At 33.8% G+C, this 27,435-nt stretch overlaps 1 long non-coding RNA gene across 1 annotated transcript in view; it reads right to left on the bottom strand.

The window, feature by feature from the left end:
• Nucleotides 1–26,742, bottom strand: part of LOC141577060 (uncharacterized) — a 258,527-nt gene extending 231,785 nt beyond the window's left edge. Inside the window, exon 1 of the long non-coding RNA XR_012505526.1 lies at nucleotides 22,687–26,742. This is a non-coding gene — a long non-coding RNA (uncharacterized LOC141577060). The remainder of the gene's footprint in view (nucleotides 1–22,686) is intronic.
• Between the last annotated feature and the right edge of the window lie 693 nt (nucleotides 26,743–27,435).

The raw sequence follows: 27,435 nt of genomic DNA, 5'->3' as shown, positions 1-27,435 counted from the left end.
AAGCTTTGTAAAGTTATTCTTGTTTCCTTCCCTCACTTGACATTTTCAAAACAGATCAGTTCACATCTTTACAAAAACGCTTCTTATCACTTCAAAGAAAAACCACAAATAAGGCAGATTGTTTTAAAGGAGCACATATATCTCCTAATGTCTCTTGTCAAGTAATTATGTGGCTTAAATGTATATTTCAAATTTTAATAACTATATCTCAAACTCTAAGATTGGCAATTAGCCTTAAGTTAAATGACCAAAACCAAGCAAGACAAAAACCATAATAACAAATATTCTAAACAAAGAATAGATGCCAAAGGATAGTAGATACTCACCCACAGGCTGCCAACATCCCGTCATTTGCTAAAGCTAAGAGCGTATGCCATTTTCCCACAGGCCACTTTGTCTCTTACTTTTCAAAGGAGTTTCATCGCCTAATTTAGCACTAACTGCAAAGATTTGGGAGAACAAAAACATCTTCCTTCCTGGTTTGTGTTTTTCCTCCTAGTTCTCTCTCTTAGTGGCTTGTGCCCTGCACACAAAATGGCACCTTTCTTTCGATGCAGAAGCAGGCTTTATATACCAGGCATGTGTCTGTGAGTATGCCACAAAACCCGTTCCTTATCATGCGCTTGTTAGCGTGTCCAATCTATGGCAATCACTTCAGTCCCAGGGGTTGAAAGACACAAGACGCAGGGAGAAAGGGAAGCAAAAGCTGAAGAAAGATCAATACCACACAGGGTAACAAGAAGTAGAGGCTATTTACTTTTCATTGATCTGATGATGCAGGAGAAACACCTCAAACTGGCATTAAATTGAAGGAATACATCTTCCGTGTTTTTTTTACCTCAAGGTCAGGAACGAGTGGATAAGAAATTAGAATCAACAGAAACTAATCACAAGAGTACAATAAAACTATTAATCCACATTACAAACCCACATAGTAACATAATTAAATTTCAGGTTGAATGAGACTTAAGATAAAACAGATACTGTCGGTTTTTTGTTTCGTTTAAGTTGTCTTAACTTGTACCTAGAATAACTACAAAACGTATACAATTGTATCCAAGGACTGAATGGGATCCAGATTTAATGCCGGGCTACAAACCCAGCATTTCTTTGCAATAATCCCAGAAAATAATTAGGAACGAGCTTTATTCCAGCCACAGAGAAAACTATCGGACATTCATTCTTAGGTTTCAAAGTAAAGATCCCACTAAATAAAGATCACAAATGGCTTTCAAAAGAGTTTATCTTAGAATTCTGTGCCATTTTCCCCTCAGGTTAGAAAACTCTAATGTATTTTGATAAAAGCTACTTCAATATATTCAAACAAGCAAAAGACTAAAACATTTTCAACTCCTATAGTGATATGATGTGACTACACATAAGACAGATTGGTTATACCTCTTTGATATCAATGTTACGTGAAGAAAATCTGAACTTTTATCCATTTATCTGTTCATTCATTCATTCACTTAAGTTTCTGTGGGGTCACCATATGCACACATATATACACAGATACATATTTCTACTATGATTTTTAAGAATATCCTGGTTGTATCTGAGTCAGCATTTCAGAATTAGAGAAACTGAGGCAGTTCAATTAAATTTTAAAATTTATCTTTTGTGTATCTACTACAGATTTTTTGCTTTGTAGTCACCTTGAGGCTTGCATAAAATGTAATTATAATGGTCTAAGCTGATAAATTTACTTTGATCACATACAAAAACACTATTTATATGTTTTTATATTGTGTATCCATTAACAAACTATTAGTTAATTTTAATGATTTTGTCTTTTAACTTTATATTAAAGTGATTTACACACTACTATCACTGTATCAGTACCCTGGGCTTGACTATATGCCTACCATTATCAGTGTAGTTACCTTTTTATGTTTTCATGTTACTAACAAACATCCTTTCATTTCCTTTCAATTTGAAGAACTCTCTTACATTTCTTGTGAGTCAGGTCTGATGATGAACTCCATCAGCTTTTATTTGTCTGGGAAAGTCTATTTCTCTTCCATTGTTGAAGGATAGGTTTGCCAGGTGAAGTATTCTTGGTTGGCAGTTTTTTTTTTTTTTTTTTTTTTTTTTTTGCTCTCAGAACTTTGAATATATTATCCCATTTTCTCCTGGCTTGCAAAGTCTCTGTTTGTGGGAGATAACTTATATGAAATGAAGTATTTTTTCTCTCTTGATGCTTTCAAAATTTTCCCTTTGTCTTTTATTTTTGACAGTTTTAGCATGATGTCGCTCACTGAAATTTTCTTTCAATTACATCTACATAGAGACCTAGGAGTTTCATGTACCTAGATGCCCATCTCTCCCCTCCAGATAGCAGAAGTTCTCCGTGTAGTAAATCCATCTAAATATATAAAGTCTGCAGGTTGTAAACTTAAATATATACAATTTCATTTGTCAATTATGTCTCAACACTGAGGAAAAATAAAACTGAAAAATAAGTTAGGTGATAGAAAAAAATAAAGTTAATCAAGTTCATCCTCAATCATCCAAGACAGGTATTTGGTTCTCTGTATTCTGGGTTCACGTGTTTCAAAATTTAATCACAATTATGATTCATGAAATTTGTATAAAGAGCATCCTGCTTTGAGTTTGGTAAGGCTAACCACGACTGGCAGAAAGAACACAGTGACAGTACAGCATTACAGTGATTGCTTAGCTGGAACATGATGGTGAAGTTGCCGTTCACCATAAATTCTGTATCTTATTATAATCCATTTGGTGGGGTAATAACTGACAAGGTTTGTTACATAATCAAAAATTGTTCAATGTTTGAGTCTCAACAGAGGTAAGAGAGAAATTGTCATTCCATCTATGCAATCTAGATTCCCATCTTTATTCCTGAAACCTTATCCCTACAGATTTGAAGAGTTTTAAAGAATCTGCATCACTTTTGTAAACTCCATTTTCCTATAAAACATTTTAAAGGTTGAAGGTCTTTATTTTGAATTTAAATATATATATATTAAATTTCTTTTATTTAAAAAGGATTTAAAATTCACTTATATTGAATGAATCTAAGGATACAAAAATATTTTACAGTATGTTTATTCTCAATTCCCACATGCTTTTAAGGTTTCTTGATTAATGATGACCTGTTTTAAGCATACTAAAATATTAAAATATCTTTAAGAATATAATTATTTCTTTTAACAAAATTACCAGGAAATATGAATTGAAATTAATTATAGATTAACATTTTGGGCTAAGATGAGGATCATTTTTATGTTACATTTCCTAACATGACATAGATCATGATACCAATTCTTGGTCATATTCAATTACCTAAATTCAGTGCTGTGTCTGTCAATTAATTTCATATCCATCATAGGATCTTTATAGACAGTAGGAGTTGTTAGAGATCACTCTGCTGATCTGGTCAGAACCTTTAGGCAGTAAGGAATAAGGAGACTTTAGAGACAAGAGCACTAGGAAATAACATTACTAAATTTAACACTGCACATGGTAGCATATATTCCCTAGGTATCATTCTTGCCCTCATTTTGGACACTAACAAACAATAATATTCTTCAATGGAAAATTTCTGTCTACGTTTCTACTTCTTATTCTTAACCTATGCTTTTTAACTCCCTAAATCTGGTCTATATCTGCCCATAATCGTCATAAACTGCCATCAAAACCAAATGTTCATTAAGTACTTACAAGCAAATAGTGTAATTCTAGTTTTTATTTAAAGAAGCAAAAGAGATTCTATGGTCTTAGAGTATGTAATGGTATCAGGAAACAAATAAGCCATGTTTTCATGTTTTTTAAAAAAGGTTTAAGACAAAAATCTCAGATAGCTACAAAACTTCTTTTAATGTTATATAATTACTCATTATTTACTACCTAGTTTTCAAAGTTTTTATAATCTAAAACTGTCCGTATCAGCTCATCCCAATCTGGCAGGCAGGTTGTTGAACCAGGAGAAACAGTCCTAACAATTCAGCACTAGACTGCTCTTCAAAGTTTCAGGAAATTGCTCATTATATTTCCTTGCCTAAAATCTCTATAAAGGAAAGAATAAAGATGCACTTTTTGTAATTTAGCATTTCCATATTTTGTATTTGAACAGTGACATGTATCTCTTTGAAGGATTCATCTTGACATGCCTGTCAAGCTTGCCTTCTCCATTTTTAATAGGGTGAATAATAGGTGATAAAGGTTGATTAGAAATGAACCTGAAGATGTATTTCATTAAAATTTCGCTTCCTTTTATACATAAGCATGCAATCTAATTTTTTGCCATTTGGTCTGATGAAAGGACTATATTACTTCTTTAGAAGTCTGAATTGAGTATATTTTAAGATGTGTCACACTGGATCAGACAAGATGATCTTGAAAGTAAGATGGTCTTTTTCAAAATGAAATTGTTATCTGTTAAACATTTCTTCCTTTGTAATTAGGAAATAAGATTGAACCTCTTAATTTGAACAGTTTTGTAATAATAAACTGGGCATTTATAAGCTCCAAAAACTCCATTACATGAATTGAGAATTTATTTATAGTCCTGGGTATTTATAAATAAGTTCCCAAATATTAATAAATATATCTAAATTTTTATAACCAAATTTTTAAGTATCAGTGAAATCTGATTTCTTCTCCTCCTCCAAGTTTTTATCTGGTCTTTCAGCTGAAGGAACACTGTTGCTTCTGGACGCCAGTTCTATATGGTATCTTTCTTAGTATCTAACTGGAAGGCAGTCATCAAGCTGCTGAGTGCTGACTGTCAACCCCAGAAGAAATCTGTCTATCCTGGTATAAATGGAGTGATGGAACTCTCTTGTCACTCCCAGAGAATGGGTATTAATATGGTCCTAAAGTTTGAGTTAGATGCTACACAGGCTATTGAATTGGACAGAAGATAAAATAAGAATGTTCTTCTTCCTGATAGAGAAAGGCAGCAATGAGAAAGGAGGTGATAAATGATGGTACAAGGATAGAGAGCAGGAAAAGGGGCAGATCAAAGAACCGTTCAAAGAGAGCATTTTTAAAAACAGAGATGCCTAATATTACAAACTGAGGTTTGTTCTGTTGCAATATAAGCCCACTTCGTTCCTTAACTTTCAATAAACTCTGCCATTTGTATAGCTGCCGAGACAGAGAAAGAAAGAGGTGAGGGGCTGTGTGTATAAGTTATGGAAAGAAGATAGTTTCACATAATTTTCGACAGAGTGCAGAAGGAGGATGACAAAATGAAACCAGAAAATTCATAAAGAAATTCTCCTGCACCAAACGTGGAGCCATTAGGCACAAGATTTCAAGTCTATTTTACATAGAACTTAATAGGCTGCTAGTCTAACATCCAAAATAAATAAATGATCTAAATATCTGCAGTCACCTGTTAATAGTATTAGATTTTAATTTCACTCATATGAGGAGATCATGCTCACATGACATCTCTGCCCCTACTAAGAATGATACTGATTTCCTCTTCATAGGGTAAGAGACAGAAATCTGGAAAATAGTGTGGGAGAGCCCATTCACATCCCAGTCTTCTCTCCTTCTGGGTGCAAAAGAGGATTATACTTGCCTTCTCTTTTACAGGTAACCAGAGCCATGTGACAAGTGATCAGCTCTGGCTACTGGGCTGTGAGGCAATAAGTCTACATCATCTATGGGTGGAACCTCTCCAGCGCTGTGTGAGATCTGGTGCTCTTTCCTTCTCATGACAACCATTGAGGCTACATGGTCCATAAGGTGAAACTATATATATAACCTGGGAGGGACTCTGATCATCCTAGATTACTTTAGTTGTTGCATGTAAGACAGTTTCCTTAGAAACTCACCTAGAACTGCAGTGGGTTCTGCAGAAACAAGAAATAAATTTTTATTGTCTTAAGCCACAGAGATGTTAAGGTAGCTTGTTATTGTTACATATTTCAGCTTAGCCTAATACAGAAATTAATCCCAGCAGTTGGAAGCTTCTAAAACAAATAACCAAAAAAAGTGTGGCTTTGCTTTCCTGACAGAGTAGGGAAGACACTGATTCTTGTCAACTGGAAAGATGGTGATCTTTCCACTGCTTGCAGTGACAAAACATGATTTGGAAGCTAGATAATAAACCTAATGAATTTGTTGTCCTAAGAAAAGAGTTTAGGAAACTGAATGTTACTCATCTGAGTTAATTGCTGTTATCTGCTTTTGACAGGGTATTATTTAAACATTAGTAAGCTCAGATAAGAACGGGCTAATTTGCAGGTTAAAATGAAAGAAAATGGAGACACTGAAGAAATTTTGGAATTTGTAATATGTGACAAATCAAGTGCTCTAAGTTAACACTATCAGACAAAATTGAAAGTATTTTCACTGATAATCAAAATTTAGCTTTGCAATAGAGTTAACTAAAGATACTGCTTTCATACCTTCTGTTAAGATTTTTCAAAAATTAAGGAGACTCAAGGCAAAGGTCATATTATAAATGTGGTAAATAGTAATTCTTTTTATATAATACAACAACACAGAGGAAATGTCCTTTTAAGGGCTGATATTTATTTAACAAGAAGCCTACTAAGATTTTGAGAGCTGAATTGCCAAAGAAATCACAGAGTGGACTAAAACTATCTAGGCTTAAAACACATCTTGGTAGGGGGTAAGGTATAGCTCAGTGGTACAGTGCGTGCCTAGCATGCATGAGGTCCTGGGTTCAATCCCTAGTACCGCCACTAAAAAAAAAAAATAAATAAACCTAATCACCTCTCCCCACCCCCGAGAAAAAAACAAACAAAAAATTAAATAATAAATAAACAAGTAAAACTAGTAAAGTGAAATTAAAATTTAAAACAAAAACCAACCAACAAACAAAAAAACCACATCCTGGTTGCCCAAACTTCTAAGGAAAGGAGCAGTCAGAGAAAGCTGCCCAACCCCAGAAAGGACATGGTTTTGATTTCCCACTTGAAAATGTGACTAAGAAGAAAAATGGAAAAGAAAAGTCTGAGAAGGAAGAGCCAATGGCTATAGAGAAAAATGAAGAGAGTTCCTCCCAGAGGACAAAAAAGGATGTGTATAAGGCTTCAAATCAAGCAAGAAATGTCCACATTTTCAGATGGACAGAGTAAAACAAGGAGGTGTCATACCAGCGTTATTTCAGCTCTCTTTGAATGACACCAATTAGTGCCAAGTGTATAAAATGTCCGTATTATGGAACATACAGAGTTAAAAGTATAGTTAAATATTTGTATGGGGAAATGCTTATTTAATGTAAATAGTCTATCACAAGAAAGTTTTACTAATGACAATTTGTTGAAAACTTCTCAAAGGCCGAGTCAAAATTAGAGAGAAAAGTAGGTAAATAAAGTTACTAGATTTGTGACTTGACAGGTGTTCCTCTCCAGTCTTCTTTGGTTAAAAAAAATCCCAATGATGATTGAATTATCCAATAGAGGGGTTATTTGGCTATAACAAGGGAGACCAAGAGAGGAGAGGCGAGAGAGGGGTGCCCCACAACTCCTTCTTGCTTGTGTGAAGGATGTGACTGTCCAGAGTACGTTCTACCTGTGGGATCTGACTTTTTTCACTTCCTATTCCCCACCCCAACCCCTGAATCTCTGCAGAGTGGAGGCAAAGTTATCTGGATAACTGGTAATGTATATTAAAATTTTGGAGAAAATGTGGGCATCTTGGCAGGTAACCAAAGAGGATATGGGAGATTGAGGAGAAGGAGAGAAAAAGGAGAAAAGTAGTGACTAGTGAAGTCTAAGTGACTTTAGATTCAAAGAAAAAAGGAAGAAAGAAAGGAGCCAAGCAGAGATAAAGTTTGGTTGAGATGAGTGGAATTAATGAAAATGCTCTGGAACCCTAATTCCCCAAGTACTCTATGGGATGGAACATATGACTTGAATAAGTAATAACTGGCCTTTAGCATCTTCTTCTAGGTTTCTTATGGGACCTCAATTGGATGTAATAAGGGTTTTTAATGTTTAAGTAAATTATACAGTTCATTTCCAATTTAAGGCAAAATACCTGATTCCCAAATTTAACGAGGAGGAGACGAGAAGAAAGGCATTCTATGGTATGATTTGGAAACTGAAGGAGGCAGATTAAATAAAAATGGAAGGTTCTGATGTGGAAATAATTAATCTCACTTTTAAGAGCAATTTCAGCATTAAAGTTATAAAGCTTATGGAATGGTGAGGGGGTGCTTTTTAACTTGTTTTCTCTTCTCATACTCTTGGACAAATATACAGCCCCACCCTTTTTCCAGACTCACATAAACTACACATTTCCCCATTTGTTATTCTAGCTTCCCACTCTGCTCTTCAATCTCACCATCTGTTTTGACTGAACTCTTATAAAGATTCTATTTCCTGCACTACGTCCTACCAAGATTCACATTTACTAGCTTTGAGAGGCAAAAATCCTCTAAAAAAGGAATAAAAGTGTATTTAATATAATGTCATTGACTTTACGTACAAAGATTTGGCTGTTGTTTATCTCGTAACTATCAATTTTCAATTTGCTCTGACGTGTTCAAATGGCAAAACCCACAGGGTTTCTGTAACAAAACAGTGCTTATCTAAATAGTGCTTATTAGATGCACCATAATTCTCTGTATTTTTCTCTATGCTTCCCATTAAGTTTAAGACAGGAATTAATTTCTCTCTCAAAGGTCTAGCTCAGCACCTGGTAAACTATTGTCACTTCATAAGCTTTTATTATTTTTTCAGTAATAACCCATTAAATTCATAGATAGGATCTCTGCAAAATAACTTTGGTTTGCCTCCAGACCACACCTTTGCTCAACTACCCTGTTCACCCACAAGAAAGAAAACTAAATCAATTTAAAATGTTTAAAAACAATTGGCAGTGTATATTCTACTGATAATAGGTTCCTTTGGTATGAAAATCTTGGTAGGCTCAACAGTATCTTACTAACATGGGTTTTGGTCTATTCATTGTAATACTTTCTTCATTCAGTGTTAGACTGGGGATTTTAAATCTAAAATACCACTTCTGGATATGTATTTTCTTCTAGGGAAATTGAGAGCAAAATTTGATTTTAAAATCAAAGCACAAAATGAAGGTTTGACAGAACTAATTGGTAAGAAGTAGTTATGAATGCCCATCAGATCACTTTCCCATTCAATGAGTGATTCTTAGTGTTTTGAGTTAGCGTTAAGTGCTAATTTAGCATATATTTGTAGGAGAAAGTGTTCATGTTTATTTTTTAACAAATAAGTTATTGAGAAGTGAATTAGACTGGATACATATGAAAACTTTCTATTTTCAAAATGACTTATTCAAACATATGACTATCACTAATCAATTAATAAAACCAATAGTTTGCTGGATTATAAGATGCAATTAAAGGATATCAGAATTTCCCTTTTTTGTCTCCAATTTGGTGATTGGGCAGCCATAAAACGAAGAGGGATGTGATTGTAACTTTGAATTTAAATTTATCATGAAGATGGGATGAATGTGGACAGAATGATAAACAACTCATTTCAAATATGGTTCAGAATAGAATATAATTATCTCGAGCCCTAGAAAGCAGGAATTGACTTAGAAGCTTTGTAGCAGGTAAAATTTATAGAAAAAGCAAAGTTCAAAGCTTAAGAGAATTTTAAGGCAGGCTTAGAGAATACCAAGGGTGACAGACGTGGATAGTTGGCCACATACATAATACACATCCTAATATGCCTTAAGAATAAAACCACAGTTTTACTTGTGGCAGATCTGCCCAGTTAAGTAATATTTGTTTTTCTAGAATTTATCTAGAATCTCCATGTGATATGTCACTGGATTCCATAACAAGAACTTCTCCTCCCGGTCTCCCCTTTCCATTTAATAACTACTTGGTTTATGGATAAAATGCCTAAATATTAAGCAGTCATTTCGTACCTATATTAATAGAGGCCTCAGCCGACAGACAGTATCAACCACCAGATGTCTGAGTAAAAAAACCCTTAGATGATTTGATCACTCAGTCTAGAAGTCCTCCAGCTAAGGCCCCACATTGCAAAGCAAAAGTAGGCTATACCCTCAATACCCTGATTTCCTGACTCGTAGAAGTCATTATCATAATACATTATTAGATTTGGGATAATTTCTTACACAGCCACAGTAACTGGAACAATAAGTTGCTGAGTATGCAAATTACATTGAATATACAAATTAGGTAAGTAGAAATAATAAATGTTCCAAAGAAATCAAATATTTAATGTGTCTTGAAAAAGCTTGCTCATGAGAAAAATTCTTATCCAGGTTAAACAACATTTGAAACTTTGTTATAATGCATTAGAAACATTGCTGTAGGTATACTTAAATTTTCTCAAAGCTACATGGTGTTATCTGGAGTTAAAACCTACAATTTCAAAGGAGAGGGCAGTCTCATGAAATGAAAAGGTGCTTCCAGTTAGTGATCACTCATCTGAACACATCATTTTTGGTACTAAATAGAAAATCTGAAGAACTATGTAGAGAAATTAAACAAATTCATAAAGTATTTTCTCAGTATTTTGGGGAAAAAAGTTGTAGCATAGTAAGTTTTGGAATAAATCTTCATATTAGATTTCACCAATTACGGTTGTAAATAAAGATGGATCAAGAAGTAGCATTTCAACAAGCTTCACAGAATGTATCGTTTCTATATTGAACGCCACCAGGTACTGAGAATCACACAGACAAGAAGCCTGAGATGGAATGTCATTCTTGTATGTGTGCCTCTTTTCCCCATGGAGATCACTTCTATCCTTCTGTCCTATCCTTTCCTACGAGAACTTTTTCCTCCTAGGTAGCAGACAGGTGCAGCTACCAAAGATGCTTTTGTATCACTTCTACTATCATCACTCAAAAGCTCAGACAAATTAAGCTTGAAAAATCTTCCCATAGCAAGGGGAAAACACATTTCCTAAATAAGGAAAAATGTGAAAGCTTTGTATAATCTTTGCAAATACTCACTTTCAATCAGATTATTTCATTTACTTTTTCATCAGTTACAGACATCTAAACAACAAAGATAACACATTTTAGAAAAAGATGAAGTGTAATAAAGTCATGCTACTTTTAAACAAATTTTCGAATGATATGGATGTATAACAAAAGTAAAATAAGAAAAGTTCAAAACTGTGCACCTAATTTAATGACCCAGTAGGTTTGGGACTATTTATCAGCAGGGACTGTGTTTTATAATAACAAGAGAGCAAACAAAAAATACAATTTTTACATTGTACTTATGTATAAAACTAATGACATTATGTTAATTTAATTTTACAAAATATTTTAACTTGAAGAAATGTTTTGTGCTTAATCATGCTTTCATTTCCTGAGCAATGAGTATAATAAAGTTTACAAGTCTAAAGAGTTTATCCTTTACTGTGCCTTAACTATTAAAATTGAAATCTGAAAAAAGAAAAAGCAAAAAATAGTCTAACCTTCTGATGATAGGTAAGCACCTGTGTTCTATTTCTCTTATAAATGAACAGTAACAGGGTGTTTCAAAAATCTTATTACTGATGCCAAGAGCCATATTTAAATGGTGAGACACTGAACAACGAAGACAAGTGGGTTGCATTTGGTGAAGCAGCACTGTAATTCTAACCTTCAAACACTAGTTAAAATTTCATGAGATTTGGAAATAAAGACAGTTATCCTGCAGTAACTTTCAGCTGCATGTGTAAAAAGGAGAGAAGAACTCACTAACTTTGACTCCTGTAACATTCAATTTCATTAATTTGATTGATTCAGATACAAGTCATAATAGCTGAGAATTTCTTGAAAAATCAATCACTATGTAGGAGAAATGTTTGTTGAAATGATAATCAATGTACAAAATATGATAGTGGTACAAAGCTTCTTTTTTTTTTTTTTCTCAGAGAAAAACATGGAAAGTCAGAGCAATAGAAGAACACAGATAAAAATAACTACAGTAAGTTAGACTAAGTGTTACTATTACTTTCTGTACTCCAAATAGCATTCTAAATAAATAAATCTCTTTGAAAGTATAGAAAGAAATAAAGCCAAAAACCTTCACCAACAAGGATTCAGGATAGTTGAATGGCAAGATTAGTTCTAACAAACTATTGAAAATAAGAGAGGTAAAAGTTTCTTTTTTCCCCACTCTGAAGTGATTCTCACAAATGAGCCAATACTACTTAATCTGCACATAGAACAATGAGGCAAAAATGATTTGCCTGCAGTGAAAATTAATGAGGTAAATATCAGCTGTTTCCATCTATACTTAAAAATTTTTTACTTCAAATCTAACATTCTCTTCCTGATCATTGTACTTGATATGGGTTGATCAACATGAGGGTATATGGAGTAGGAGCAATTTGAAAGTCTATGCCATATGATCTTATAAATCTGAGATTTATTTAGACAAATGAATGAGAAATAAAACTGGAAGTTGTGCATGGTGTGTAATTAGGTGGCTGAAGATACTCTAGTAAGTTTGGTCAAGAGTCCTTGGGATTCCAATCAGAATGGCTAGCCCAAAAGGATATAGAAGTCTTGTTCAGGTGGAGAATGAAGGAAGAAAGGAACAGAAGAAATACTTGAAACAATGGTAGAGAATTAAACCATAGATCCAGGAATCTCAGAGAGTACCAAGCAGGACAAATCCCAAAAAATTATACTTAGTCATATCATTTTCAAACTTGAGAAAATCAAAGATAAAATTCTAAAAACATCACGTGGAGGGTAGGATGCTTTCCTACTGAGAAGCAAAGAACTGCATTCCACTTGTATTCTGAAACTATGCCAACTAAGAAGAGTAGACTGAAATATTTACAGTACTGAGGGAGAAAAAAAGAGGAACAGAGCACATGGACAACAAGTAGAAAATAGTAAAAAAAAAAAAAAAAAAAATTTCCAATTATATTAAAAATCACTTTAAACATCAATAGTCTAAATATATCAATTAAAAATAGAGATTTTCATAGAGGATCAAACCATAAGAACCAAATATATGTAGTATATGTAGTCTATAAGAAACCTACTTTAAGACACATACATGTAAATACACAAATAGATTAAAAGTAAAAGAATGGAGAAAGACATATCATGCTAGCACTAATCAAAACAAAGGGTAGGGTAGCTATATCAATTTAAGACAGATCAGACTACACAGCAGGTAAGTTATCAGAGATCAAGATGGCCATTACATAATGATAAAGAGGTCAATGATTCCAGAAGACTTAACAATACTTAATGTGTATGCACCTAACAACAGAGCATCAAGGTACATGAAACAAGAACTGACAGAATGGCAAGGAGAAATAGATGAATCCACACTATCAGAGCTGGAGACTTGAATATCCTTCTATAAGAAATGCACAGATCCTGCAGGCAAAAAATCACTAAGTATATAGTTGAACTGAATAGCACCATCAGTCAACTGTATATAATTGACATCTATAGACTACTTCATCCAACCACAGCAGAATATACATTGTTCTCAAGCTTACATGAAATATTCACCAAGGTAGATCATAATCTGTGTCACAAAACATACCCTAACAAATTTTAAAGAATAGAAATCACATCTGCTTTCAGACCACAGTTGAATTAAACTAGTAAACAGTAACAAAGAGAGTTGGAAAATCCCAAAATACTGGGATATTAAACTCCACACGAAGGTCAAAAAATTCTTGAAAACCTTAAAAATATTTAAAAAAAAAATAAAAACTTACTAAGATGTGTGAAATAAAAGTACCAGCAAGATGGCTAACTAGGAGGCTCCCCATTCATATCCAAATGCAACAATTATTTAGTAGGCATCCACGGACAAAAAAAACGCCTTTGTGGGAGCTTTGAGATCCAGGTAGGAGCTTGTAAAATTCCAGTGGAGCCCAAGGTAGTGGAAGGATATTTTGAGAAGGGAGGCCTGTGCCTTGGTGGCAGAACTGCCAAGTATGATCTTGACTACAAACCTGGAAACAGCCCCAGTCCCTAAAAGATGCAGCTACACACTCATGTGGTCTTGGTCCTGCTATTAGTACCATCTGCCTAGGGATCTGGGAGGAGTCCTGTCTACCCAAGCCTTGGGTAACATCAGTCTTGATTCTGACTGTGTACCTTGTAGAAGCCTGTGAACCATCTCACTATCTCAGCTGCAGTTCAAGAGCAGTCCTGCCCACCCAGTGAACAAAGAAACTGTCTGCCTCCCCCAGAGGCAGCCTCGCAAACCTGAGTTGCAGCTGTGGGCCCTGAAGAAGCCCTGTGACTTCCATCCAGCCCCACTCAGAAACATCCCCAAGCCAGTCTTGGCTGCCTGGCAAGCCATCCCACGGCATGACGGGAGCCCCCCAGCAACCAAGGAACTGGCAGGAGCCACACCCATCTATGCACCTGGGGAAAGGCTGGCCATCTAAGGACCCAACAGCAGATGCTTGTCCCAGCAGCAGCCCTATTGACCAAGTGCTGGAGGCAGTTTCACCTGTCTGGAGATCAGACAGAATCCATGCCCACCCAAGCCCCTGGTAACAGACCTAATGATGGTGAACCCTACTCAGGCAGCGCAGCAGCCATGTGACCAGGCTCCAACTCCACATAATTGGGATCCCAGAAATAATCTCATCAGCCTAGGGGCATGATAGGAGAATGTCTTTACCTACCAAAACCAGTCTGTGAAGACTATAAGAGGTGTTTGCCCTTTCAAATGCACGAGCACCAATGCAAGGCTGTAATGATCATGAAGGATCAGGCAAATATGACACCGCAAAAAGAAACTAAGAAAGCTTCAGTAACCACTCCAAAGAAATGGACATCCACAAATGGCCTAACAAAGAAATCAAAATAGTAAACTTTAAAAGAAGTTCGATGAGATACAAGAGAACATAGACAACTAAATGGAATTAGGAAAACAATCCATGAACAAAATGAGAACTTTAATAAAAACATAGAAACTATTAAAAATAACCAAATAGAAATTCTGAAACTGAAGAACACCATGATGGAACAGAGAAATTCAACAGACAGCATCAACAGCAGACTTAATCATGCAGTATCATGTGGGCTATATTCTTTGTCTTTTGCCTCTCCATATAAAATTCAGAATTTTTTAAAATGATATCCACAAAATAACTTATTTGGATTTAGATTGGGATTGGATTGAATCTGTAGATCAAATTGGGAAGAAGTGTTATCTTGACAGTCATAAGTCTTCCTATCCAGGAATATGGAATATTTCTCTACTTAGTTGATTTAGGTCATCAGATTCCTGTAGTTTTTCTCACATAGATCTTGCATATATTTCGCTAGCCTCACACTTAAGTATTTAATTTTGGGGTATGCTAATATAAATGGTAATGTGTTTTTAATTTCAATTTCCACTTGTTTTTTAGCTATTGTATAGGAAAGTGATTCACTTTTGTAATATTAACCTTGCATCTTGGAGCCTTGCTATAGCTGCTTCTTAACTCCAAGAATTGTGTTGTCAGTTCTTTCAAAGTTTTCTACATAGTCAATCATGTCATCTGCAAACAGTTTTATTTCTTCCTTCTCAATCTGTTTACTTTATTTCCTTTTTTGTGTGTAATTGCACTAGCAAGGACCTACAGTTTACAGGAGTGGTGAGTGGTAAACTGAGTTTCTCACCATCACATGTGACATTAGCTTTAGGTATTTTGTAGATGTTTCTTATCAAGTTGAGTAATCTCTCTTCTATTCCTCGGCACAGAGAATTTCTAGCACAGTGAAATGATTATGTGCGATACTACACTGATAGATTCATGTCACTACACAGTTTCCCAAACACACAGAAGGTACAACACTAAGGGTGAGCCCTAAGGTAAACTATGAAATTTATGTGATGTTTTGTCAATGGAGGTTCAGTGTAGGTCAATATAGTGGACTCCTCTGCACGTTCTAGCCGATTTTGCTATGAACCTAAAACTACTGCTAAAAAACACATTTTATTAAAAATGTATTTTTAAAAACTTTGCTGCAGTAACATATAGCTGCTTATTCTTTACAGTCTCTGATTGGCAAAGGTTTTCTCTTCCTTTCTTTAATAGTGTTGCTCTAATCTTCCTTAGCCTTTCGGATTTTCTAGCTTAGAATCCGTGTGTCATACTGGCTATCCATTCTTGTAATTTTTCCAGCTAATGCTAACATTGTCCTACGTGATTAATATGATTGGAGCTATAGATTCTGAAAGTAGTGAGAAGAACTAAGCTTAGGGGTATGAAAAAAAACACATCAGACTACCTTTGAAAGGTAATCTTCTCAGGTTACGTCATGAGGCAGGGCTAGATTCTCCATCACTGCACCTCTGCTCATCCAGGAGGCTCATCAGAGTGTTGGGTGTTTGGGCTCAGACATTTCTAAGCCTACTTAATTGCCCTTATTCTAATCCTCAGGGGCCCACTCTCTCCCAATAAGTGTTCTGACATTTATACAAGAAATCTGGCAAAGCTGTGTATTGAACTTACATTGAAATTCAACAAACAGCAGATTCTAGCTACACATCTAATTTCCAGCTGAGTAAGGCTTTCAGTTACAAGGAATGAGAGATACTTTTAGGGCCTTCACAAAAACCCCTTGGTCTCTGACCTTAACAAGGCATGAAATTATTGTCTTTCTTTATTCTCTTTGTTGTATTGACAGAGTCAGCCTTGTACAACCCATTCTCCCTTCAGCAGTCTGTAACAGCAAACTCTTGGTCTGCCAAAGACTAGCCTTAATTAGACACTTCATTCCATGTAATTTTAGGTAATAATGTAGTCATTCATCTTACCTCAATATACCACAGAGTTCCCTATTTCTAGCAGTAATGGAAATCAGATTTCAAACCACCAAGCCATATTCCCATCCTTCAGTGGCTCTAAGTATTGTAAGTAGGAAATGATTTAATTCAGGAAATTAAGTGCTTATAAAAAAAATGCCAAAGAGTTGAGGATATGTGTTCTAGATGTAGAATGATTTCCAGAATATTCTGCTGACCCCATCGCTTGATAAGAGCTATTACCTCTGGAGGCATAATGGAATCAAGATGCTACCACAACTGCTGTCAGGATAACTGCCTCTGGATACCCTGGGAGCTGGACAAAGAACCAACTGTGATCCTGACATTAACCAGATCAGGAAGACTCTTCTGCTACTCATGCCTTTATAATAGTGTCTGGACGTTCTGTAAGCTGAGGAATGGATGATAGACTGAAGCAGAGAAAGTTCATGTTACCCAACAACTTAATACTACTTGTATTGTTTTATAATCCCTTGCAAGTTTGTACATGTACATATGTAATACATATAATTTTTCATTAACTCTTCAAGACTCCTATATGCATTTTTAATTTTTAGGCTGGTCTAGTTTTATTTTGTCTGTAGTAAGAAATTCTCAATTGCTGATCTTTTTAAGTAATTTTGTTAATTTACCACTGTTTTCAAATTGATTTAGAGACTTAAGCTAGGCAGGTTTTTTTAAGTTTTATTGTTCCTGTTCTCACATCTATGCTTAACTATTTCTGTGCAAAGAATTTCCATTTTCCTCCACAGGTGCTTTTGGTTTCCTCATCCAAAAGTAGGTCTTCTGTTGAATCCTGGTGGCTCCTACCCTCAGGGGATATTGGAAATATCACATGTCTGGTCTCTTTTCCCACAGAGCAGTGGAATACCTCCATGACACTTGTAGCTGTGCTGAGCTCAAGTAGAGTTGCAGCTTCAGCCCCAGTAATCACAGTGGACATTCTCTTTTGATCCACAGCAATTCTTATTTTTGGAAATGACTATCGCTTTTTAATTTTTTTTTAACTATTTTACCATTGCTATGAGTTTTACATTGTGGAATGGCCTCAAATGTGAGCTTTATTAGTATCTTTTAGAATGAATGTGTGTGTGTGTATGTATGTGTGCGTGTATACACAGGGTGGCAGGGTAGCAGCATACCAAAGAAATGTGCTGCAGAATTCCAGAGGCGGCCTGAGTGAGACATGAGACAGTTGAACCAGGTCTTAAAGGCATGGCGAAGGTTCTGGAATGAAGGATTCTGGGCCAGTCATGGGGAGCTAACTGGAAGCCGCAGCAGAGATGATGGAATCCAAGGAAACATCCTCACTTTGGTGAAGGGAGATTTCTTCAGTGGACAGCTGGTACCAGCTCTGAGAGCCCTTACTTCCATTTTCTGCCGTGATGTGAGTCACGTATGTATTCTCTATCGTATCATAAGGGACAGTGCTAATGTGTCATTCTTGTAAGCATCCAAACATGTATCTGTATTCCAATTTAAAAAAAAATGACACACCCACACGTACATATATGTGAATTAGAAAAACTGTCATTTAGAAGCAAGGCTGGAACTGAGAAGTGGCTGCCCCTTTATATGATACTTAAAACATTTATGAGTGTAACTTAGAGATACAAATTTTTTCTTGTACCACGTCTGCCAGACAAAAAACCAGATACTGAAAGCAGGCAATTTCAAGTGTGGCAAAGTCACAATGAACAAACGCCTGCTAGAGTCTGACAGCCAGGCAAGGGGCTATGCACATCAACACAATCTTCAAGTGCAGATCTGACCAGCACCCTGCTAGATGGTGTTGGGAGTCAAGGAAAAGTCAGGCACAGTTTTTAAACACATTGTTTGTATTGAATTTTTTTTCATTTAAAAAGAGGAAGTACCAACAAAAGGAAAGAAAAAAACTTCGAAGAAGGTTCCTCTGAACATGATTTACCACTGGAAAAAGAAGAAAACTTTAGAAAATGCTTTGCGGCTTTAGGGTTAAAATGGTAGTACATATACGTGTAATACTGTTCCTGTCAATCACCAATTTAAGCACTCATGATTCAAAGTGAACCAAAGAAAACACTATGGGCCTAAATCTGGGAAAGATTTCTGCTTAATAATTCTTGACATATTTTTGTACTATAGATAGAACAATCCATACTCTGGACCAAAATAAATCCTCCAAATAAGATAAGTACAAAAATGCAAAATACAGTGAACAACCCTATCGCCAACAAGTATTGGCCTCCTTTCCTCTTATACCTAAGTAGAACTATGTTGATTCAATCGTTATATTCAGAAGTACAGGACCGAAAAAAAGCAAGGAGCAGTACCATGGAAGAAGTAAGGATTTAGCATTATTATGTTCAAAGAAAAATTCCAACAGCAAATGAATATTGGAACAGGAGAAGTTTAGCACTGAAGCAGCAGATGATGGAAGCTCAGTTTACAGAACTACTTTACGAATTGCAAATCAAGCTTAGGATGGTGCTTCAGGCTGAGATAGAAGAGGATAAACCACCTACCATCAAGTAAATAGTGACAGGGGCTGTGAGACTGTGGCATCTACCCTGAGGGCAAACACTCTGCCCACCTAAGGTGAATAAAAATACACCTAAATTACTACCTCAGTATAAAGAACAAGGAAATTATACTTAATAGTCAAGGGAAACAATAACTTTGAAAATAACCTTCACAAGAAAAATATATACATAAAAAATAAAAATCAAGCAGCAGCTTGTTGTCCTCAAAATAATGCAAGAGGAAGTGAGTTATAGGAAGCAGAAGTAAAAAGCCTTAAGGATAAAACTGACTGAGTTAAGATGGAAAGGGTGCTGGCAGCATAAAAGAGTGGCATAATAAAAATCCACATTGGAGGTGGTCCCAATTGGATTTGATCACAGAAAATCAAGTCAGTGGTATGAAGGATAAATTTGAGAAACTTATCCAGAATGCAGAGAGAAAGATTAAAAACTAAGATAACGTGTATAAGGAAGGCATAAAAATCCAATCTAGGAATTTAAATTATTAGTTTTCCAGAGGAAAAAAACAAAAGTGTCACAATGCACAGTGACCCAGACAATTACTTCTTGATCTCCGAAACAAACAACAAAAGAAAACCTGAATGTATACAGATAAGCTATGAAATAGGCTCACTGAGAGTATACCACAGCCTCTGTTGGATGGACCTTTAACTGATGCAGACTTTTGTTCTTATAAATAACCTATATGAGAAGCTTTGCGTGCGTTTTGCTTTCTGTTTGTGGAGATCTGCCTTGAGGCTGCATTCCAATCAGTGGAATTTCCAGGTCAAAGAGAAAATATGTGTTTTTTTTTTTTCTGATAGTGCCCAATATCCTCTAATGGATTTGTATAATTTTTCATGCTTATCAGTCATACATGAGAATGACTGTTCTCCAAAGCTTTGCCAACTGAGTTTATGGTCAAACTTTTGGACTTCTGCCACTCTGCTGGTAAGAAGTGGTATTTCAGTGCAATTTTGATTTACATTTCTCTTTGTGTTAAGTGATGTTGAAGACATACTCATTTTTGTGGGTAATTTGCCTTTTCTTTGAATTGATCCTCATTTATTTCCACTTTACTAATTAACATTTGGTGTGCTCAATTTTAAGAGCTACTTCTTTGGAGATTATTCCTTTAAGAGAAAAGCTGGTAATTTCTTCTAGTTCTTCACTTCGATTTTGCTTACAGAGCTTCTCTTACACAGACTTTAAAAGTATATTTTTAAATTTATCAATTAGATCTGTTACTGATACTGAATTTTGAATCATACTAGAAAGGTTTTTATATTCCAAGGTTATAAAGGAATTCATCCTCATTTTATACTAGTAAATCTATGGTTTTTATTTTACATACAGATTTCTGACCCATTTATATTTTACCAAATGGCTACCCAGATACCTCAAAATTTTTAAAGTCTTTGTTTCCCCCACCATACACACACTCATTTCTGAAGCTACATATACCACATTTATCTTATATTTTAGCATCTATTTCTGGATTTCCATTCTATTCCATTGGTCTATCTATTCATGTGCCAAATATGCCATTTAAATTTACACTGTTAATAAAGATTTTACACAGTATGTTATAATAATTGGGAGAGCTACCCTTTACTTTTTTCCTACATTCAGACTTTGCCTATTTGTTTTTGATTACTTTTCTATAGGAATGTTTATTGAGATTGCAACTGATTTATATACTAAGTTTAGACCTAAATCCTAATGATGTGGAATTATCTTACCTAAGAACACTAATGTCTATTTATTACTCTTGATTATTGTAATATTCAGATATATTTGAAGTTTCTAAATTTTGTACTTTTCTCATTTATGATCCTAGGTAATTCTCCTTTACCCACTTTGAAATCTCTTTTCACTGTGTCTTCTAATGGTTTACAGTATACTACATGATGGCTAATGGTTTTTATATATTGATTTTTATATACTGTTACCCCAATAAATAATCTTCTTGTCATTCTCTTGGGTTGTGATCAGGTACACTATGATATCATACTTTTCCAGTGCTCATGCCTCTTAATTTCTGTTGCCTGATTGCATTTATTAACACCTACAATATCTCCAATAAAATCCTATTGATGATAGTGTGAATACTTTCAATTTTCCTTACTCTATCAGAAAAATGTTTTCTCGTTTTAAAAAGATGCTGACTTTTGAAATGAGGTACATATTCTTTACCTTATTAAGGAACTATTCATTGATTTCTCTTCCATTAACTTTTTTCCTTCATTTTTTAAAATCGAGTAGTTATCGGATTTTATTGAATGCCTTTCTAGCATTAATGGAGGTGATCATAAGATTTCTTTTATGAGTTAATATGTGAATTATATTGATTTCCTAATGTTAAACTATACTCAAATTCCTGCAATAAACTTGGCCATGATTTATTATTTCTTAATATGCTAGAATTCTGTGCGTTTATTTAGGTTTTTCATCAATCTCCAGTTTTCTCTACAATGTACAGACTGTACATATGCGTTAAGGTCTCCTTTTAAAACATATCTGGAGGTTTTTTTTCATACTCTGTAAGATTTTAGCAGCATTGCGATTATCTGGTTTTTGCTTAATTGGTAGAATTCCCTGTAATACCATTTTGCCTTTGTGGTTTTTTTTTTTTTTGTTTTGTTTTGTTTTTTTTTTTGAGGTGTGGGGCTGGGATGAGATGTGGTCATAGGTCTTCGATAACTTTTTCCATTCTAGCGAAGTTAGTCTGGTTTAACTTTCTTTGTCTTCTTTGGACAATTTGAGTATGTCATATTTTCTTAAATTATCTAATTCATTTAAGCTTTTGCTATTTGTAGATCTATATGTAAAGTAGTCTCATATTCTTTTTCTTAATTTCTTGGGTTTCAATATTTGGCCTTCTAAATTCTTATTTTGTATATTTGTGCTCTTTTAATTTTATTGATTAAATTATTTAGCAATTGGTCTATTTCTCTATTCTTTCCCAAGAACTAGCATTTTATTTATTATTTCACTAATTTTTCTCATATCTACTTATTTTCTATCTTTACCTTCATTTCTTTCAGAATACTTTATTATTTAATGACTATTTTCCATCTCTATATTGATTCAGCATTTAGTTATGAATATTGCTCTGGTTAATGTTTTAATTGTATTTTGTAGAGTCTGATCTATAGAATTTTTTTTTATCATTTTTTAAAGTATTTCTTTAAAAAACTCATTTATTCTATTTAATAGGTTTTTAAACAAAGTTTTAAATTTCCAGGTGGAAGAGATTTGTGAGTTTTTAAATCTTTATTATTTTTAGCTTTAATTTCTTTACAGTGATGAGATAATATCTTTTGTATTATTTTTACCTTATTAAACTTACTGAGTTTTCTTTGTAAACTCATATATGCTCATTTTAAAATTATGTGTACTATCAGTGATACAAAGTAAATATACATTTTTAAGGGTTCCTAAGTCTCTTAGGTTTTTCTACACTCTTACCTTTATTTTGGCCACTTGATCTTTCCATAGCTCAATCTCTGTCATAATCCTATTTTATTGTGCTTCTATTTTTTGCATCTTCTGAAGTTTCCACATCATGGAGATGCTATCATGTTCCTTGATGTATAAATGTTCATAATTGTTTTATCTTCATTTTAAACTGTGAAATATATATATACACACACATATGTAATTAATCATTGTATTATTCAAAGCTTTATTTTTACTAAAACTTATCTTGACAAATGTCAATTATAAACCCTGCTTTTATTTTTTGTTTTTATTTTCTATATCCATTTGCTCCTGTACTTCTATCCTTCTAAAGTTTATATTCAGGTTACAGTTGGGTTTTACTCCATGATGCAATCAAAATGTATGTGAGCTGAACCCTACTTAATGATTTTAAATGTTTAATATAGTTTTAAGAGTGTTTAAAAAATAAAAGGTAACAATTAATACATTTAACAAAAATAACTTACTAGTTATGGTATATATCCAAAAGGAGTGTAAAAGGAAATTAAAAATCAAACTGAAGATTCTCACCTATTGCTTACTACCCAAGAGTCTGGTCATTTAAATTATATCCTAAAGTCTGTTTCTCTAAATAGAAATAACAATAGTATTTACATCATAGCATTGTTGAAAAGCTTATGAGTTGCTAGTGAAAATAGTACTTGGTACATAGTATGTAGTATTTTTTATTTTCAGTAAATCATGATAAAATTATAAAACCCAGAAATCCAAATTCAATTATGATAATTAAAATTAATAAATTAGTCAAACTGGAAAAGTCATATATAATTATATGCTGTTTACAAGAAATTCACATGATGTGACAAAGAAAGCATAATAAAGATTGCCAATAAATATATGAAGCAAAATTTTTTAAACTATAAGGAAATAATCACAATGAACCCCATCAATATGGGAGATTAATAGTCTTTTCTCAGGTTTTGGTGACCAGAGAGACACATGAATATAGAAATAAAGAGTTTGAGACATAAACTTAACAAATGGCAAAATAATAGACTCTTCACTTCACAAGTACTATCTTATGATATGTACTCATCTAAAAAAGTGGGGCATTTACTAAATTGTAAAAGAAATCCCTCGAGAAATTCCCCAAATCAAAAGTTAGGCGAGTAATATTTTTGGATACAATATCTTATTTTAATAATGAAAGTTCAAATAAACAAACACAACAATCTATCAATCACTATAAAATTAATCTGCTATTAATTCTTATGTTCACGGTTAAGTCATTAGAACATACTTCTAAATATAAAAAAAAATGGGAAGGTAGTTAGCCAAACCTGAAGTGTGGAAAAATTCTGAACATTTGTTAATAAATATGGAAAAGTAAAGGTAAATGAATGCCTAATTCTATTCTAGAAGTGAAGGAAAGGGTAGGGGTGCTAAAAAAGAAGAGAAAGTTCATAAAAAAAAACAGAATTATTAGAGCAAAGAAAATGATATATTTGATCATCAAATCTTTGATCTTTAAAGAAGCCAATAAAAACAATATAAACCAATGAGTTTTTTTCATCAGAAGCAATTCAAATAAAAAATGACAGAGGGAGAACACAAAAAAGTTAAGACATGACCACACAGTAGGGGTTTATTTATTGTGTTACAATAATGTATTAGCTGTAAATCTATTCTAATAAGCCAGACTATTTCAAAGGAAATGGAAAAATAATTATCAAAATTAAAACAAAAAAATTTAAAGAATAACCATGAAATAAACTTCAAAAATTAACACAGACTTACCTAAAATGGTGTAGGAGAACAGACAAAAACCTGAGGTGTAGTAGCTGAAAACACTTTAGAGAGACTGAAATAAATGGCTGATTTTAGGATGAACTGGTAAAGGACCATTCTGGTTCTTCTGCATTGATCATTTAGGAGGAAAATACATTACCCAAGAGAATTAAAATTCTAACACAGAATGCTTTACCTATGGCAATTAATTGCTAAAAGACCAAAAAGAAAACAAAAACAAAAACAAAAACACTTATCTTATATTACCCATTAAAGTAAACTTCCTTTGATACCTGCCATACACATAGTTCTCACCTAGAAATACATGGCCTTGTAACATTCTCTGTAAGTCCATTTTATTAGCATGCACTCTTTCAGCAAATGTAACTGTTTAATTCTAATAGCTCTTAGGAGGAGCCTGAAACTTTCTTTTGGATTCAGAACAGCCAAAATTAAGAAGCTGTCTTTTCCAGTCATATGAATTGAGAAGCATTAGCCTCAGATGTGTTTGCTATAAATTCCCATGTTGAGAAGTAAGTTTCTTGATAGCAGAAGATGCAGAATGGAGGCCAATTATTTTTAAGCTGGATTAGAGATAGTTTGATAAATTTCTTGTCCAATGAGTAAAAGATACACATCTAGTGGGAATAATGTATAGATTATATTCATATTAAGATCAGTATGTTAATAAGTAGTTTGTAATAGTTATCTTCCTGGACGTGCGTGCTTAAAAAAATATTTTGTCAGCAAGTGCTTACTAAATTTATCTTTAATTTTCAGTTCATAGTTTCATAATACGCCTTTCTTTTAGATTTTATTAACCATTCCATTTACTCAATGTTATCTTAAAAATTAATCAATGCACTTTCACTATTGAGTAAATTTGCAATGTTTTCTATGATTCTAGGGGAAAAGGTGGTTTCTATAAAACTGCTAAATAATCAGTAAATACAAGTTAAAATACTTTATCAATTTTTCTTTATCAAATTTGGATGTTTAGATTTAACAGAAGGTATTGATAAATTGATGTAGCAAAATGTCTTTGAAAATTGACTCTACCAATATTAGTTATTAATGGTTTACTCTCCCAGGCATTTCTATGCTCACATGTTCTATGTGCTACTAGGTTGGGGTGTTCCTTAAAATTCACCAGATCATATCATCAAGCTTATAACTTTCAAAGTAATTTTGTGAACAGAGCTGGTGTTCAATACAGTCTTAGCCAATTGATTTTTTAAATATTAATTATAGTATAATTAAGGGTCAAAAGAGTCTCAAAGTACAGTGAAACAATCTTCAGATGTAAAATAGAATGTAGGATTTGGATGAAACTCAGACTAAATAGATTTTAAGGGTCTACAATTCTAATATTTAAAGTCACTTAGATGTTTGAAGTTTTACATTGACTTGTTAGTACAACAGATGTATCAAAATTAAAAGTAACTCCTATCTTAGTTATACATAGTGTCTCAATGAATGTTACTGTTACTTAGAGTAGCAAAAACTTATTTTGATGTGTACTGAGTGGCATATTGGGATTAACATTGAATATGGCCCCAAATGATGATTTTTTTAATAATACCTGTAAATGCATGCATAATTATAGATAGAGGACTGATTAGTATTTATTAGGTTCTGATTATTCACAAGCCATTAGGCTTGGATGATTTATGCATTACATATAGCTACATATTCAAATCAAGATGCTTATTTAGAAAATTCACTAATACTATTAGCAAAACCAAAGGCATATTGCCACTTAATACTCCTATCATGTAATACCATGTTCTTTTTTTCCCATGTTCTTAATATGAGTGCAACAAAGCACTATAAGCAGTGTGTCAGTTTCCATTTTGCATTTATTTACGTGATTAGCATCTCTGTCTCCTGATAGACTGTAAACTCCATGAGGGCAGGTACCATGTATGGTTTTACTTATCATTATAGCCCTAGTGCTCTATTTAGTGATTTAGCAGATAACAGATGCCCAAAAATATTGATTTAATAAATCAGCAAATGAGTAATATAAATAGCTACAGTGCACTCTGAGAATCAAAGCACTGAATTAATTTTAAGTGTAATTTCTCATGTATGTGTTCTTTAAAATTCATCCTATACTTTTATTTAAAATGCAAAAGACAAAAGCAGAAAACCAAATTAAGAATGTATTTGAAAGGAAATTTGATTATTTAAGAACAGCTAAAATTTATTGTGTTAACTGCTGTTCAAAAGATCACTCATTTAAGCTGCACAACCTCCTTGTGAAATAGATATCCTTGTTATTCCAATTTTGCTAATGACTACACTGAGTCTTAGAAAAGTTACTACTTCCCCAAAATTCTCCAGCTACCATGCAAAAAAACTGGGATCCAAACCCATGATCTCTTAAATCTAGTCCTGGATTAACCTCTGTAATATATTTTCTTTCATTTTCTCATGCAGAACTACAAAACATGTAATCATGTTTCATATGCTTACTATTTATTTGATTAAATATTTAAGAAGTTTTATAGTTTCTCTTAATGACAATAAAGTCTCAATGTTTAACAACTGGTATATTTTCTTTATTAAAAAAATTATTATCTATGCTGTGATTGAAGACCTTTTGTGAATTCAATGTAAAATTCCAAACAATCAGTAGGTTCACTGTTAAACTGAGGTTATTAGTGTGTATGTCATTTTTGGATGTGTGTTAAAGAGGTGACTCAATGATAGAAGATACTTCAAAACAAAAGGTTTAGCAGTTCTGGTTTGTTACAAGGAAATCTTCTACAGTATTTTCTGTAGGAAGGTAGTTCATCCCTCTTTGAGGCTCACATACTCCAATCTTTGATAACAGAGTTAGTCAAGTGCCAAAATCTCCCCAGAATATACAAAACAATGCATACCATCTGAGCTCTCATAAAGAAATTAAGGTGTGAGGTCAATTTGTTATTAGCCTTACTTGACAACACAGCATCGCTTTACTTTGACTCTACTGCTGGCATC

This window comes from Camelus bactrianus, chromosome 3 (genome assembly GCF_048773025.1).
Source record: "Camelus bactrianus isolate YW-2024 breed Bactrian camel chromosome 3, ASM4877302v1, whole genome shotgun sequence".
Lineage (NCBI taxonomy): Eukaryota > Metazoa > Chordata > Mammalia > Artiodactyla > Camelidae > Camelus > Camelus bactrianus.
The sequence above is the reverse complement of the archived record's forward strand: the minus strand, read 5'-3'. Positions and strand labels throughout refer to the sequence as shown.